The sequence below is a fragment of the Lonchura striata genome, chromosome 19, assembly GCF_050655825.1.
Source record: "Lonchura striata isolate lonStrDom1 chromosome 19, ASM5065582v1, whole genome shotgun sequence".
Taxonomy (NCBI): Eukaryota; Metazoa; Chordata; class Aves; order Passeriformes; family Estrildidae; genus Lonchura; species Lonchura striata.
This window is the reverse complement of record NC_140721.1, coordinates 12,120,572-12,136,177: the sequence shown is the minus strand read 5'-3', so window position 1 is coordinate 12,136,177 and position 15,606 is coordinate 12,120,572.

Sequence of the window (15,606 nt, the reverse complement as noted above, 5' to 3'; positions counted from 1 at the left end):
GGCGAAGAACGTTGCCGCAGGGAGACGACATTGTGTGCACAGCTTCGCGACTGCTAGAGGACGGTGGCTAAAGCTCCCTGCCTTTTCAATGCACTGCTGGCATGGTTTATTGAAGGTGTTCCGAGACAACTTTCCTGGGTTTTGACTTCGTCCTGATGCAGCCCCTCCTGGGAAATTGGTGCTCGTCCCAGAAGGCTCAAGATACAGAAAACTCGATGGCAGCTGCAGAAATGAAGGGCTGCGTTGAGTTGTCGAGAAGCAAGAAGGTAGACAAGCGCCTTGTGTTTGGGAGTCAGCAGCTGCTGGACTTTTGCGATTGCTTTCACTGTGCTCTTAATGCCAGGAAGGCACGTGCACGCTGCAACAACCAGCTGGGCAAGAGTGGGCAGAAGAGAACGGGCGTCAGACAGCAGCTTACATAGTACCATGGAAAGAGCAGTGTTTTTGGAGTGTGCAGCAAATCCGTGTTTCTGGACAAGGGAGGCATAAGTGCGCTGCGCTCCTAAGCTATCTCCCTGCGAGACACAATGCCAAAGCTTTTCGCTATGATGCAGTCTAGTTGCAGACGCACACTACGGCTCTCCGCAGCTGTCCGAAGCTAAGCGCCGGTGGCTGGCGTCTTTCGGCTGAAGCAGCGCTTCGGAGCGTAGGGCTGCCGCTCCGCTGTTGTGTGCGCGAAGCAGCCGCTTCTCCTGCTCCGGGAGCCGGACAGAGCGGTAGCTTGCACGAGGGCGAAGAACGTTGCCGCAGGGAGACGACATTGTGTGCACAGCTTCGCGACTGCTAGAGGACGGTGGCTAAAGCTACCTGCCTTTTCAATGCACTGCTGGCATGCTTTATTGAAGGTGTTCCGAGACAACTTTCCTGGGTTTTGACTTCGTCCTGATGCAGCCCCTCCTGGGAAATTGGTGCTCGTCCCAGAAGGCTCAAGATACAGAAAACTCGATGGCAGCTGCAGAAATGAAGGGCTGCGTTGAGTTGTCGAGAAGCAAGAACGTAGACAAGCGCCTTGTGTTTGGGAGTCAGCAGCTGCTGGACTTTTGCGATTGCTTTCACTGTGCTCTTAATGCCAGGAAGGCACGTGCACGCTGCAACAACCAGCTGGGCAAGAGTGGGCAGAAGAGAACGGGCGTCAGACAGCAGCTTACATAGTACCATGGAAAGAGCAGTGTTTTTGGAGTGTGCAGCAAATCCGTGTTTCTGGACAAGGGAGGCATAAGTGCGCTGCGCTCCTATGCTATCTCCCTGCGAGACACACTGCCAAAGCTTTTCGCTATGATGCAGTCTAGTGCAGACGCACACTACGGCTCTCCGGAGCTGTCCGAAGCCAAGCGCCGGTCGCCGGCGTCTTTCGGCTGAAGCAGCGCTTCGGAGCGTAGGGCTGCCGCTCCGCTGTTGTGTGCGCGAAGCAGCCGCTTCTCCTGCTCCGGGAGCCGGACAGAGCGGTAGCTTGTACGAGGGCGAAGAACGTTGCCGCAGGGAGACGACATTGTGTGCACAGCTTCGCGACTGCTAGAGGACGGTGGCTAAAGCTCCCTGCCTTTTCAATGCACTGCTGGCATGCTTTATTGAAGGTGTTCCGAGACAACTTTCCTGGGTTTTGACTTCGTCCTGATGCAGCCCCTCCTGGGAAATTGGTGCTCGTCCCAGAAGGCTCGAGATGCAGAAAACTCGATGGCAGCTGCAGAAATGAAGGACTCTGTTGAGGTGTGGAGAAGCAAGAACATAGCCAGCGCCTTGTGTTTGGGAGTCAGCAGCTGCTGGACTTTTGCGATTGCTTTCACTGTGCACTGAATGCCAGGACGGCACGTGCACGTTAAAACAACGAGCTGCGGAAGAGTAATCGAAAGATCACGGCCGTCAGAAAACAGCTTATATATTGCCCTGGGAAGAGTACTGTTTTTGGAGTGTGCAGTAAAATCGTGTTTCTGGACAAGGGAGGCATAAGTGCGCTGCGCTCCTAAGCTATCTCCCTGCGAGACACACTGCCAAAGCTTTTCGCTATGATGCAGTCTAGTGCAGACCCACACTACGGCTCTCCGGAGCTGTCCGAAGCCAAGCGCCGGCGGCCGGCGTCTTTCGGCTGAAGCAGCGCTTCGGAGCGTAGGGCTGCCGCTCCGCTGTTGTGTGCGCGAAGCAGCCGCTTCTCCTGCTCCGGGAGCCGGACAGAGCGGTAGCTTGCACGAGGGCGAAGAACGAAGCCGCAGAGCATCGGGCTTCTGCGCGCACCCTAAGGACTGCTAGAGGACGGTGGTGGCCGCTCGCCTGCCTCTTCAATTCCCTTCTAGCATCCTTATGGAAGGTGTTCCAGGACAATTTTCCTGAGTTTTGAATTCCTCCTGATGCAGCCCCTCGTGGGAAACTCGTGCTCGTCCTCTGAGTCTCCGACATGCAGAGACCTCGATGGCAACTGCAGAAATGGAGGGCTGCGTTGAGTCGTCGAGTAGCAAGAACATAGCCAGCGCCTTGTGTTTGGGAGTCAGCAGCTGCTGGACTTTTGCGATTGCTTTCACTGTGCACTGAATGCCAGGACGGCATGTGCACGTTACAACAACGAGCTGGGCAAGAGTAGGAAGGGAGCACGGGCATCAGAGAGCATCTGGCATCTTGCCCTTGGAAGAGTACTGTTTTTGGAGTGTGCAGTAAAATCGTGTTTCTGGACAAGGGAGGCATAAGTGCGCTGCGCTCCTAAGCTATCTCCCTGCGAGACACACTGCCAAAGCTTTTCGCTATGATGCAGTCTAGTTGCAGACGCACACTACGGCTCTCCGGAGCTGTCCGAAGCCAAGCGCCGGTGGCCGGCGTCTTTCGGCTGAAGCAGCGCTTCGGAGCGTAGGGCTGCCGCTCCGCTGCTGTGTGCGCGAAGCAGCCGCTTCTCCTGCTCCGGGAGCCGGACAGAGCGGTAGCTTGTACGAGGGCGAAGAACGTTGCCGCAGGGAGACGACATTGTGTGCACAGCTTTACCACTGCTAGAGGACGGTGGCTAAAGCTACCTGCCTTTTCAATGCACTGCTGGCATGCTTTATTGAAGGTGTTCCGAGACAACTTTCCTGGGTTTTGACTTCGTCCTGATGCAGCCCCTCCTGGGAAATTGGTGCTCGTCCCAGAAGGCTCGAGATGCAGAAAACTCGATGGCAACTGCAGAAATGAAGGATTCTGTTGAGGTGTGGAGAAGCAAGAACATAGCCAGCGCCTTGTGTTTGGGAGTCAGCAGCTGCTGGACTTTTGCGATTGCTTTCACTGTGCACTGAATGCCAGGACGGCACGTGCACGTTAAAACAACGAGCTGCGGAAGAGTAATCGAAAGATCACGGCCGTCAGAAAACAGCTTATATATTGCCCTGGGAAGAGTACTGTTTTTGGAGTGTGCAGTAAAATCCTGTTTCTGGACAAGGGAGGCATAAGTGCGCTGCGCTCCTAAGCTATCTCCCTGCGAGACACAATGCCAAAGCTTTTCGCTATGATGCAGTCTAGTTGCAGACGCACACTACGGCTCTCCGCAGCTGTCCGAAGCCAAGCGCCGGTGGCCGGCGTCTTTCGGCTGAAGCAGCGCTTCGGAGCGTAGGGCTGCCGCTCCGCTGTTGTGTGCGCGAAGCAGCCGCTTCTCCTGCTCCGGGAGCCGGACAGAGCGGTAGCTTGCACGAGGGCGAAGAACGAAGCCGCAGAGCATCGGGCTTCTGCGCGCACCCTAAGGACTGCTAGAGGACGGTGGTGGCCGCTCGCCTGCCTCTTCAATTCCATTCTAGCATCCTTATGGAAGGTGTTCCACGACAAATTCCCTGAGTTTTGAATTCCTCCTGATTCAGCCCCTCGTGGGAAACTCGTGCTCGTCCTCTGAGTCTCCGACATGCAGAGACCTCGATGGCAACTGCAGAAATGGAGGGCTGCGTTGAGTCGTCGAGTAGCAAGAACATAGCCAGCGCCTTGTGTTTGGGAGTCAGCAGCTGCTGGACTTTTGTGATTGCTTTCACTGTGCACTGAATGCCAGGACGGCATGTGCACGTTACAACAACGAGCTGGGCAAGAGTAGGAAGGGAGCACGGGCATCAGAGAGCATCTGGCATCTTGCCCTTGGAAGAGTAATGTTTTTGGAGTGTGCAGTAAAATCGTGTTTCTGGACAAGGGAGGCATAAGTGCGCTGCGCTCCTATGCTATCTCTCTGCGAGACACACTGCCAAAGCTTTTCGCTATGATGCAGTCTAGTGCAGACGCACACTACGGCTCTCCGGAGCTGTCCGAAGCCAAGCGCCGGTTCGCCGGCGTCTTTCGGCTGAAGCAGCGCTTCGGAGCGAAGGGCTGCCGCTCCGCTGTTGTGTGCGCGAAGCAGCCGCTTCTCCTGCTCCGGGAGCCGGACAGAGCGGTAGCTTGCACGAGGGCGAAGAACGTTGCCGCAGGGAGACGACATTGTGTGCACAGCTTCGCGACTGCTAGAGGACGGTGGCTAAAGCTCCCTGCCTTTTCAATGCACTGCTGGCATGGTTTATTGAAGGTGTTCCGAGACAACTTTCCTGGGTTTTGACTTCGTCCTGATGCAGCCCCTCCTGGGAAATTGGTGCTCGTCCCAGAAGGCTCAAGATACAGAAAACTCGATGGCAGCTGCAGAAATGAAGGGCTGCGTTGAGTTGTCGAGAAGCAAGAAGGTAGACAAGCGCCTTGTGTTTGGGAGTCAGCAGCTGCTGGACTTTTGCGATTGCTTTCACTGTGCTCTTAATGCCAGGAAGGCACGTGCACGCTGCAACAACCAGCTGGGCAAGAGTGGGCAGAAGAGAACGGGCGTCAGACAGCAGCTTACATAGTACCATGGAAAGAGCAGTGTTTTTGGAGTGTGCAGCAAATCCGTGTTTCTGGACAAGGGAGGCATAAGTGCGCTGCGCTCCTAAGCTATCTCCCTGCGAGACACAATGCCAAAGCTTTTCGCTATGATGCAGTCTAGTTGCAGACGCACACTACGGCTCTCCGCAGCTGTCCGAAGCTAAGCGCCGGTGGCTGGCGTCTTTCGGCTGAAGCAGCGCTTCGGAGCGTAGGGCTGCCGCTCCGCTGTTGTGTGCGCGAAGCAGCCGCTTCTCCTGCTCCGGGAGCCGGACAGAGCGGTAGCTTGCACGAGGGCGAAGAACGTTGCCGCAGGGAGACGACATTGTGTGCACAGCTTCGCGACTGCTAGAGGACGGTGGCTAAAGCTACCTGCCTTTTCAATGCACTGCTGGCATGCTTTATTGAAGGTGTTCCGAGACAACTTTCCTGGGTTTTGACTTCGTCCTGATGCAGCCCCTCCTGGGAAATTGGTGCTCGTCCCAGAAGGCTCAAGATACAGAAAACTCGATGGCAGCTGCAGAAATGAAGGGCTGCGTTGAGTTGTCGAGAAGCAAGAACGTAGACAAGCGCCTTGTGTTTGGGAGTCAGCAGCTGCTGGACTTTTGCGATTGCTTTCACTGTGCTCTTAATGCCAGGAAGGCACGTGCACGCTGCAACAACCAGCTGGGCAAGAGTGGGCAGAAGAGAACGGGCGTCAGACAGCAGCTTACATAGTACCATGGAAAGAGCAGTGTTTTTGGAGTGTGCAGCAAATCCGTGTTTCTGGACAAGGGAGGCATAAGTGCGCTGCGCTCCTATGCTATCTCCCTGCGAGACACACTGCCAAAGCTTTTCGCTATGATGCAGTCTAGTGCAGACGCACACTACGGCTCTCCGGAGCTGTCCGAAGCCAAGCGCCGGTCGCCGGCGTCTTTCGGCTGAAGCAGCGCTTCGGAGCGTAGGGCTGCCGCTCCGCTGTTGTGTGCGCGAAGCAGCCGCTTCTCCTGCTCCGGGAGCCGGACAGAGCGGTAGCTTGTACGAGGGCGAAGAACGTTGCCGCAGGGAGACGACATTGTGTGCACAGCTTCGCGACTGCTAGAGGACGGTGGCTAAAGCTCCCTGCCTTTTCAATGCACTGCTGGCATGCTTTATTGAAGGTGTTCCGAGACAACTTTCCTGGGTTTTGACTTCGTCCTGATGCAGCCCCTCCTGGGAAATTGGTGCTCGTCCCAGAAGGCTCGAGATGCAGAAAACTCGATGGCAGCTGCAGAAATGAAGGACTCTGTTGAGGTGTGGAGAAGCAAGAACATAGCCAGCGCCTTGTGTTTGGGAGTCAGCAGCTGCTGGACTTTTGCGATTGCTTTCACTGTGCACTGAATGCCAGGACGGCACGTGCACGTTAAAACAACGAGCTGCGGAAGAGTAATCGAAAGATCACGGCCGTCAGAAAACAGCTTATATATTGCCCTGGGAAGAGTACTGTTTTTGGAGTGTGCAGTAAAATCGTGTTTCTGGACAAGGGAGGCATAAGTGCGCTGCGCTCCTAAGCTATCTCCCTGCGAGACACACTGCCAAAGCTTTTCGCTATGATGCAGTCTAGTGCAGACCCACACTACGGCTCTCCGGAGCTGTCCGAAGCCAAGCGCCGGCGGCCGGCGTCTTTCGGCTGAAGCAGCGCTTCGGAGCGTAGGGCTGCCGCTCCGCTGTTGTGTGCGCGAAGCAGCCGCTTCTCCTGCTCCGGGAGCCGGACAGAGCGGTAGCTTGCACGAGGGCGAAGAACGAAGCCGCAGAGCATCGGGCTTCTGCGCGCACCCTAAGGACTGCTAGAGGACGGTGGTGGCCGCTCGCCTGCCTCTTCAATTCCCTTCTAGCATCCTTATGGAAGGTGTTCCAGGACAATTTTCTGGAGTTTTGAATTCCTCCTGATGCAGCCCCTCGTGGGAAACTCGTGCTCGTCCTCTGAGTCTCCGACATGCAGAGACCTCGATGGCAACTGCAGAAATGAAGGGCTGCGTTGAGTTGTCGAGAAGCAAGAACATAGCCAGCGCCTTGTGTTTGGGAGTCAGCAGCTGCTGGACTTTTGCGGTTGCTTTCACTGTGCACTGAATGCCAGGACGGCACGTGCACGTTAAAACAACGAGCTGCGCAAGAGTAATCGAAAGATCACGGCAGTCAGAAAGCAGCTTATATATTGCCCTGGGAAGAGTACTGTTTTTGGAGTGTGCAGTAAAATCGTGTTTCTGGACAAGGGAGGCATAAGTGCGCTGCGCTCCTAAGCTATCTCCCTGCGAGACACACTGCCAAAGCTTTTCGCTATGATGCAGTCTAGTTGCAGACGCACACTACGGCTCTCCGCAGCTGTCCGAAGCCAAGCGCCGGTGGCCGGCGTCTTTCGGCTGAAGCAGCGCTTCGGAGCGAAGGGCTGCCGCTCCGCTGTTGTGTGCGCGAAGCAGCCGCTTCTCCTGCTCCGGGAGCCGGACAGAGCGGTAGCTTGCACGAGGGCGAAGAACGAAGCCGCAGAGCATCGGGCTTCTGCGCGCACCCTAAGGACTGCTAGAGGACGGTGGTGGCCGCTCGCCTGCCTCTTCAATTCCCTTCTAGCATCCTTATGGAAGGTGTTCCACGACAAATTCCCTGAGTTTTGAATTCCTCCTGATTCAGCCCCTCGTGGGAAACTCGTGCTCGTCCTCTGAGTCTCCGACATGCAGAGACCTCGATGGCAACTGCAGAAATGGAGGGCTGCGTTGAGTCGTCGAGTAGCAAGAACATAGCCAGCGCCTTGTGTTTGGGAGTCAGCAGCTGCTGGACTTTTGCGATTGCTTTCACTGTGCTCTTAATGCCAGGAAGGCATGTGCACGTTACAACAACGAGCTGGGCAAGAGTAGGAAGGGAGCACGGGCATCAGAGAGCATCTGGCATCTTGCCCTTGGAAGAGTACTGTTTTTGGAGTGTGCAGTAAAATCGTGTTTCTGGACAAGGGAGGCATAAGTGCGCTGCGCTCCTATGCTATCTCTCTGCGAGACACACTGCCAAAGCTTTTCGCTATGATGCAGTCTAGTGCAGACGCACACTACGGCTCTCCGGAGCTGTCCGAAGCCAAGCGCCGGTTCGCCGGCGTCTTTCGGCTGAAGCAGCGCTTCGGAGCGAAGGGCTGCCGCTCCGCTGTTGTGTGCGCGAAGCAGCCGCTTCTCCTGCTCCGGGAGCCGGACAGAGCGGTAGCTTGCACGAGGGCGAAGAACGTTGCCGCAGGGAGACGACATTGTGTGCACAGCTTCGCGACTGCTAGAGGACGGTGGCTAAAGCTCCCTGCCTTTTCAATGCACTGCTGGCATGGTTTATTGAAGGTGTTCCGAGACAACTTTCCTGGGTTTTGACTTCGTCCTGATGCAGCCCCTCCTGGGAAATTGGTGCTCGTCCCAGAAGGCTCAAGATACAGAAAACTCGATGGCAGCTGCAGAAATGAAGGGCTGCGTTGAGTTGTCGAGAAGCAAGAAGGTAGACAAGCGCCTTGTGTTTGGGAGTCAGCAGCTGCTGGACTTTTGCGATTGCTTTCACTGTGCTCTTAATGCCAGGAAGGCACGTGCACGCTGCAACAACCAGCTGGGCAAGAGTGGGCAGAAGAGAACGGGCGTCAGACAGCAGCTTACATAGTACCATGGAAAGAGCAGTGTTTTTGGAGTGTGCAGCAAATCCGTGTTTCTGGACAAGGGAGGCATAAGTGCGCTGCGCTCCTAAGCTATCTCCCTGCGAGACACACTGCCAAAGCTTTTCGCTATGATGCAGTCTAGTTGCAGACGCACACTACGGCTCTCCGCAGCTGTCCGAAGCTAAGCGCCGGTGGCTGGCGTCTTTCAGCTGAAGCAGCGCTTCGGAGCGTAGGGCTGCCGCTCCGCTGTTGTGTGCGCGAAGCAGCCGCTTCTCCTGCTCCGGGAGCCGGACAGAGCGGTAGCTTGCACGAGGGCGAAGAACGTTGCCGCAGGGAGACGACATTGTGTGCACAGCTTCGCGACTGCTAGAGGACGGTGGCTAAAGCTACCTGCCTTTTCAATGCACTGCTGGCATGCTTTATTGAAGGTGTTCCGAGACAACTTTCCTGGGTTTTGACTTCGTCCTGATGCAGCCCCTCCTGGGAAATTGGTGCTCGTCCCAGAAGGCTCAAGATACAGAAAACTCGATGGCAGCTGCAGAAATGAAGGGCTGCGTTGAGTTGTCGAGAAGCAAGAACGTAGACAAGCGCCTTGTGTTTGGGAGTCAGCAGCTGCTGGACTTTTGCGATTGCTTTCACTGTGCTCTTAATGCCAGGAAGGCACGTTCACGCTGCAACAACCAGCTGGGCAAGAGTGGGCAGAAGAGAACGGGCGTCAGACAGCAGCTTACATAGTACCATGGAAAGAGCAGTGTTTTTGGAGTGTGCAGCAAATCCGTGTTTCTGGACAAGGGAGGCATAAGTGCGCTGCGCTCCTAAGCTATCTCCCTGCGAGACACACTGCCAAAGCTTTTCGCTATGATGCAGTCTAGTGCAGACGCACACTACGGCTCTCCGGAGCTGTCCGAAGCCAAGCGCCGGTCGCCGGCGTCTTTCGGCTGAAGCAGCGCTTCGGAGCGTAGGGCTGCCGCTCCGCTGCTGTGTGCGCGAAGCAGCCGCTTCTCCTGCTCCGGGAGCCGGACAGAGCGGTAGCTTGTACGAGGGCGAAGAACGTTGCCGCAGGGAGACGACATTGTGTGCACAGCTTTACCACTGCTAGAGGACGGTGGCTAAAGCTACCTGCCTTTTCAATGCACTGCTGGCATGCTTTATTGAAGGTGTTCCGAGACAACTTTCCTGGGTTTTGACTTCGTCCTGATGCAGCCCCTCCTGGGAAATTGGTGCTCGTCCCAGAAGGCTCGAGATGCAGAAAACTCGATGGCAGCTGCAGAAATGAAGGACTCTGTTGAGGTGTGGAGAAGCAAGAACATAGCCAGCGCCTTGTGTTTGGGAGTCAGCAGCTGCTGGACTTTTGCGATTGCTTTCACTGTGCACTGAATGCCAGGACGGCACGTGCACGTTAAAACAACGAGCTGCGGAAGAGTAATCGAAAGATCACGGCCGTCAGAAAACAGCTTATATATTGCCCTGGGAAGAGTACTGTTTTTGGAGTGTGCAGTAAAATCGTGTTTCTGGACAAGGGAGGCATAAGTGCGCTGCGCTCCTAAGCTATCTCCCTGCGAGACACACTGCCAAAGCTTTTCGCTATGATGCAGTCTAGTGCAGACGCACACTACGGCTCTCCGGAGCTGTCCGAAGCCAAGCGCCGGCGGCCGGCGTCTTTCGGCTGAAGCAGCGCTTCGGAGCGTAGGGCTGCCGCTCCGCTGTTGTGTGCGCAAAGCAGCCGCTTCTCCTGCTCCGGGAGCCGGACAGAGCGGTAGCTTGCACGAGGGCGAAGAACGAAGCCGCAGAGCATCGGGCTTCTGCGCGCACCCTAAGGACTGCTAGAGGACGGTGGTGGCCGCTCGCCTGCCTCTTCAATTCCCTTCTAGCATCCTTATGGAAGGTGTTCCAGGACAATTTTCCTGAGTTTTGAATTCCTCCTGATGCAGCCCCTCGTGGGAAACTCGTGCTCGTCCTCTGAGTCTCCGACATGCAGAGACCTCGATGGCAACTGCAGAAATGGAGGGCTGCGTTGAGTCGTCGAGTAGCAAGAACATAGCCAGCGCCTTGTGTTTGGGAGTCAGCAGCTGCTGGACTTTTGCGATTGCTTTCACTGTGCACTGAATGCCAGGACGGCATGTGCACGTTACAACAACGAGCTGGGCAAGAGTAGGAAGGGAGCACGGGCATCAGAGAGCATCTGGCATCTTGCCCTTGGAAGAGTACTGTTTTTGGAGTGTGCAGTAAAATCGTGTTTCTGGACAAGGGAGGCATAAGTGCGCTGCGCTCCTATGCTATCTCTCTGCGAGACACACTGCCAAAGCTTTTCGCTATGATGCAGTCTAGTGCAGACGCACACTACGGCTCTCCGGAGCTGTCCGAAGCCAAGCGCCGGTTCGCCGGCGTCTTTCGGCTGAAGCAGCGCTTCGGAGCGAAGGGCTGCCGCTCCGCTGTTGTGTGCGCGAAGCAGCCGCTTCTCCTGCTCCGGGAGCCGGACAGAGCGGTAGCTTGCACGAGGGCGAAGAACGTTGCCGCAGGGAGACGACATTGTGTGCACAGCTTCGCGACTGCTAGAGGACGGTGGCTAAAGCTCCCTGCCTTTTCAATGCACTGCTGGCATGGTTTATTGAAGGTGTTCCGAGACAACTTTCCTGGGTTTTGACTTCGTCCTGATGCAGCCCCTCCTGGGAAATTGGTGCTCGTCCCAGAAGGCTCAAGATACAGAAAACTCGATGGCAGCTGCAGAAATGAAGGGCTGCGTTGAGTTGTCGAGAAGCAAGAAGGTAGACAAGCGCCTTGTGTTTGGGAGTCAGCAGCTGCTGGACTTTTGCGATTGCTTTCACTGTGCTCTTAATGCCAGGAAGGCACGTGCACGCTGCAACAACCAGCTGGGCAAGAGTGGGCAGAAGAGAACGGGCGTCAGACAGCAGCTTACATAGTACCATGGAAAGAGCAGTGTTTTTGGAGTGTGCAGCAAATCCGTGTTTCTGGACAAGGGAGGCATAAGTGCGCTGCGCTCCTAAGCTATCTCCCTGCGAGACACAATGCCAAAGCTTTTCGCTATGATGCAGTCTAGTTGCAGACGCACACTACGGCTCTCCGCAGCTGTCCGAAGCTAAGCGCCGGTGGCTGGCGTCTTTCGGCTGAAGCAGCGCTTCGGAGCGTAGGGCTGCCGCTCCGCTGTTGTGTGCGCGAAGCAGCCGCTTCTCCTGCTCCGGGAGCCGGACAGAGCGGTAGCTTGCACGAGGGCGAAGAACGTTGCCGCAGGGAGACGACATTGTGTGCACAGCTTCGCGACTGCTAGAGGACGGTGGCTAAAGCTACCTGCCTTTTCAATGCACTGCTGGCATGCTTTATTGAAGGTGTTCCGAGACAACTTTCCTGGGTTTTGACTTCGTCCTGATGCAGCCCCTCCTGGGAAATTGGTGCTCGTCCCAGAAGGCTCAAGATACAGAAAACTCGATGGCAGCTGCAGAAATGAAGGGCTGCGTTGAGTTGTCGAGAAGCAAGAACGTAGACAAGCGCCTTGTGTTTGGGAGTCAGCAGCTGCTGGACTTTTGCGATTGCTTTCACTGTGCTCTTAATGCCAGGAAGGCACGTGCACGCTGCAACAACCAGCTGGGCAAGAGTGGGCAGAAGAGAACGGGCGTCAGACAGCAGCTTACATAGTACCATGGAAAGAGCAGTGTTTTTGGAGTGTGCAGCAAATCCGTGTTTCTGGACAAGGGAGGCATAAGTGCGCTGCGCTCCTAAGCTATCTCCCTGCGAGACACACTGCCAAAGCTTTTCGCTATGATGCAGTCTAGTGCAGACGCACACTACGGCTCTCCGGAGCTGTCCGAAGCCAAGCGCCGGTCGCCGGCGTCTTTCGGCTGAAGCAGCGCTTCGGAGCGTAGGGCTGCCGCTCCGCTGCTGTGTGCGCGAAGCAGCCGCTTCTCCTGCTCCGGGAGCCGGACAGAGCGGTAGCTTGTACGAGGGCGAAGAACGTTGCCGCAGGGAGACGACATTGTGTGCACAGCTTCGCGACTGCTAGAGGACGGTGGCTAAAGCTACCTGCCTTTTCAATGCACTGCTGGCATGCTTTATTGAAGGTGTTCCGAGACAACTTTCCTGGGTTTTGACTTCGTCCTGATGCAGCCCCTCCTGGGAAATTGGTGCTCGTCCCAGAAGGCTCGAGATGCAGAAAACTCGATGGCAGCTGCAGAAATGAAGGACTCTGTTGAGGTGTGGAGAAGCAAGAACATAGCCAGCGCCTTGTGTTTGGGAGTCAGCAGCTGCTGGACTTTTGCGATTGCTTTCACTGTGCACTGAATGCCAGGACGGCACGTGCACGTTAAAACAACGAGCTGCGGAAGAGTAATCGAAAGATCACGGCCGTCAGAAAACAGCTTATATATTGCCCTGGGAAGAGTACTGTTTTTGGAGTGTGCAGTAAAATCGTGTTTCTGGACAAGGGAGGCATAAGTGCGCTGCGCTCCTAAGCTATCTCCCTGCGAGACACACTGCCAAAGCTTTTCGCTATGATGCAGTCTAGTGCAGACCCACACTACGGCTCTCCGGAGCTGTCCGAAGCCAAGCGCCGGCGGCCGGCGTCTTTCGGCTGAAGCAGCGCTTCGGAGCGTAGGGCTGCCGCTCCGCTGTTGTGTGCGCGAAGCAGCCGCTTCTCCTGCTCCGGGAGCCGGACAGAGCGGTAGCTTGCACGAGGGCGAAGAACGAAGCCGCAGAGCATCGGGCTTCTGCGCGCACCCTAAGGACTGCTAGAGGACGGTGGTGGCCGCTCGCCTGCCTCTTCAATTCCCTTCTAGCATCCTTATGGAAGGTGTTCCAGGACAAATTCCCTGAGTTTTGAATTCCTCCTGATGCAGCCCCTCGTGGGAAACTCGTGCTCGTCCTCTGAGTCTCCGACATGCAGAGACCTCGATGGCAACTGCAGAAATGGAGGGCTGCGTTGAGTCGTCGAGTAGCAAGAACATAGCCAGCGCCTTGTGTTTGGGAGTCAGCAGCTGCTGGACTTTTGCGATTGCTTTCACTGTGCACTGAATGCCAGGACGGCATGTGCACGTTACAACAACGAGCTGGGCAAGAGTAGGAAGGGAGCACGGGCATCAGAGAGCATCTGGCATCTTGCCCTTGGAAGAGTACTGTTTTTGGAGTGTGCAGTAAAATCGTGTTTCTGGACAAGGGAGGCATAAGTGCGCTGCGCTCCTAAGCTATCTCCCTGCGAGACACACTGCCAAAGCTTTTCGCTATGATGCAGTCTAGTTGCAGACGCACACTACGGCTCTCCGGAGCTGTCCGAAGCCAAGCGCCGGTGGCCGGCGTCTTTCGGCTGAAGCAGCGCTTCGGAGCGTAGGGCTGCCGCTCCGCTGCTGTGTGCGCGAAGCAGCCGCTTCTCCTGCTCCGGGAGCCGGACAGAGCGGTCGTTTGTACGAGGGCGAAGAACGTTGCCGCAGGGAGACGACATTGTGTGCACAGCTTTACCACTGCTAGAGGACGGTGGCTAAAGCTACCTGCCTTTTCAATGCACTGCTGGCATGCTTTATTGAAGGTGTTCCGAGACAACTTTCCTGGGTTTTGACTTCGTCCTGATGCAGCCCCTCCTGGGAAATTGGTGCTCGTCCCAGAAGGCTCGAGATGCAGAAAACTCGATGGCAGCTGCAGAAATGAAGGATTCTGTTGAGGTGTGGAGAAGCAAGAACATAGCCAGCGCCTTGTGTTTGGGAGTCAGCAGCTGCTGGACTTTTGCGATTGCTTTCACTGTGCACTGAATGCCAGGACGGCACGTGCACGTTAAAACAACGAGCTGCGGAAGAGTAATCGAAAGATCACGGCCGTCAGAAAACAGCTTATATATTGCCCTGGGAAGAGTACTGTTTTTGGAGTGTGCAGTAAAATCGTGTTTCTGGACAAGGGAGGCATAAGTGCGCTGCGCTCCTAAGCTATCTCCCTGCGAGACACAATGCCAAAGCTTTTCGCTATGATGCAGTCTAGTGCAGACCCACACTACGGCTCTCCGGAGCTGTCCGAAGCCAAGCGCCGGTGGCCGGCGTCTTTCGGCTGAAGCAGCGCTTCGGAGCGTAGGGCTGCCGCTCCGCTGTTGTGTGCGCGAAGCAGCCGCTTCTCCTGCTCCGGGAGCCGGACAGAGCGGTAGCTTGCACGAGGGCGAAGAACGAAGCCGCAGAGCATCGGGCTTCTGCGCGCACCCTAAGGACTGCTAGAGGACGGTGGTGGCCGCTCGCCTGCCTCTTCAATTCCATTCTAGCATCCTTATGGAAGGTGTTCCACGACAAATTCCCTGAGTTTTGAATTCCTCCTGATTCAGCCCCTCGTGGGAAACTCGTGCTCGTCCTCTGAGTCTCCGACATGCAGAGACCTCGATGGCAACTGCAGAAATGGAGGGCTGCGTTGAGTCGTCGAGTAGCAAGAACATAGCCAGCGCCTTGTGTTTGGGAGTCAGCAGCTGCTGGACTTTTGCGATTGCTTTCACTGTGCACTGAATGCCAGGACGGCATGTGCACGTTACAACAACGAGCTGGGCAAGAGTAGGAAGGGAGCACGGGCATCAGAGAGCATCTGGCATCTTGCCCTTGGAAGAGTACTGTTTTTGGAGTGTGCAGTAAAATCGTGTTTCTGGACAAGGGAGGCATAAGTGCGCTGCGCTCCTATGCTATCTCTCTGCGAGACACACTGCCAAAGCTTTTCGCTATGATGCAATCTAGTGCAGACGCACACTACGGCTCTCCGGAGCTGTCCGAAGCCAAGCGCCGGTTCGCCGGCGTCTTTCGGCTGAAGCAGCGCTTCGGAGCGAAGGGCTGCCGCTCCGCTGTTGTGTGCGCGAAGCAGCCGCTTCTCCTGCTCCGGGAGCCGGACAGAGCGGTAGCTTGCACGAGGGCGAAGAACGTTGCCGCAGGGAGACGACATTGTGTGCACAGCTTCGCGACTGCTAGAGGACGGTGGCTAAAGCTCCCTGCCTTTTCAATGCACTGCTGGCATGCTTTATTGAAGGTGTTCCGAGACAACTTTCCTGGGTTTTGACTTCGTCCTGATGCAGCCCCTCCTGGGAAATTGGTGCTCGTCCCAGAAGGCTCAAGATACAGAAAACTCGATGGCAGCTGCAGAAATGAAGGGCTGCGTTGAGTTGTCGAGAAGCAAGAACGTAGACAAGCGCCTTGTGTTTGGGAGTCAGC